Below are 1,887 nucleotides of genomic sequence, written 5' to 3' on the forward strand. Positions count from 1 at the left end.
TCTACAATAAGAACAGGCAGGCAAGGTTTAGGATTTCAAAATGAAGACCCTCAATATATGTAGGGGGGGCCATGGTGCAAGTGGCTGCTGACCCCATTCAGTGGAAACACCGGGATCCTGTGTGGGTGGAACCGTGGCCCCTGACTGCAGAAAAACTGGGGGCAGCCACAGTCTTCCTTTCTGAACAATTACAAGTGGGACACACAGAGCCCCCACTTAGCCCGTGGAATTCCCCTATACTTGTAATAACGAAAAAATCAGGGAAATGGAGATTGCTTCAGGACCTAAGAGCCACTAATGCCACCATGGAAACGATGGGAGCGCTTCAGCCAGGCCTCCCCTCTCCTGTAGCAATTCCAAAGGGAGACAGTATTATAGTTACAGATCTCCAGGATTGTTTTTTCACCATACCTTTACACCCTGATGATTGCAAACGTTTTGCCTTTAGCCTGCCGTCTCCGAATCGAGATTTCCCTTTCAGAGATTTCAGTGGAAAGTCCTCCCCCAAGGGATGAAAAACTCTCCTACTTTGTGTCAAAAATATGTTGATAGGGCTTTGAGTGAAATTAGAAATAAATATCCAGAAATCTATTTGATTCATTATATGGATGATATTCTCTTAGCACATCGGAATAAAGCTCATCTTCATGACTTTTTGGATGAATTGATCCAAACTTTATCTGTTCATGGTTTAAAAGTAGCTCCTGAAAAAATTCAGATTGATCCACCCTACTCCTATTTGGGAAGAATAATTGAAAATCAGACTGTGACTTACAGCCTTTACAATTAAAGACAGAGCATTTATGTACTTTAAATGATTTTCAAAAATCTTGGGAGATATTAATTGGATTCGGCCTCTGAAAGCTGTCTACTAAAGATCTTATTCCTCTGTTTGAAACCTTGCATGGAGACTCCCATCCGAATTCCAAACGAGAGTTAACTCCTTCGGTCTTGGAATCCTTATCCAAAGTTAATGAGGCTTTACCAGGAGCCATGCATACAAGGATTAATTTTAATGAACCTTGGTCTTTAATAATTTTACCAACTGACATTCTCCCACCGCTTGCCTATGGCAAAAGGGAATATTAGAATGGCTCTATTTATCAGCTACTCCTAAGAAGGTTTTGGCTGATTATCCATCCTTAGTAGCACAATTCCTTATTAAGGGGAGAAAAAGAAGCAGAGAATTGTTTGCTCAAGAGCCAGCAGAAATTGTCCTTCCGTATTCTAAATTTCAGGTTGAGGAATTAGTGCAGGGATTTACTGATTTTCAGGTTGCCATGATTGGGTATACGGGCAGTCTTGGCTTTAATACACCTAAGGACCCTATACTGCAATTTGGTAAATTAAATTCTTTTATTTTTCTTACAAAGACAAAAACTAAGCCTTTAGAGGATGCCTTCTTAGCATTTACTGATGGGTCCTCTAATGGCATGGCTTCAGTAATCATTTATAAAATCCTGTCTAAACCTAAAATTATTTCTTTTCAAACTAGGGAAACTTCAGCGCAGAGAGCTGAACTTGTTGCTGTTATTAGATTGTTTCAAGACACTCCATAGAGGTTTAATCTATTTTCAGACTCTAAATATGTGGTTGGACTCTTTCCAGCAAGTGAAACTGCAACAGTGCCTGTCTACAAAACAGGTTTCAAGTTTACTTTGAAAATTACAGGTTAAAGGACAGCAACACCCAGAGCCTTTTTACATAGGACACATCAGAGCTCATTCTAAATTGCCTGGCCCCCTCTCTGAGGGAAATGCTTTCGATGACTTTCATACTAAAGTCGCTTGTTTAACTATGGATCCTGTGCATGAATCTCAGGAATCTCATAAGATTCCTCATCGAGGCTCTAAAGCTCTGAGGTCACTCGAGAACAGGCTCGGCAAA

The 1,887-nt window shown here is 40.5% G+C and overlaps 1 long non-coding RNA gene across 1 annotated transcript in view; it reads right to left on the reverse strand.

Moving 5' to 3' along the window:
* LOC115280973 overlaps positions 1–1,887 on the reverse strand; it is an 11,380-nt gene that overhangs the window by 1,469 nt on the left and 8,024 nt on the right. The window lies entirely within an intron of this gene.

This window comes from Suricata suricatta, chromosome 16 (assembly GCF_006229205.1).
Source record: "Suricata suricatta isolate VVHF042 chromosome 16, meerkat_22Aug2017_6uvM2_HiC, whole genome shotgun sequence".
Taxonomy (NCBI): domain Eukaryota; kingdom Metazoa; phylum Chordata; class Mammalia; order Carnivora; family Herpestidae; genus Suricata; species Suricata suricatta.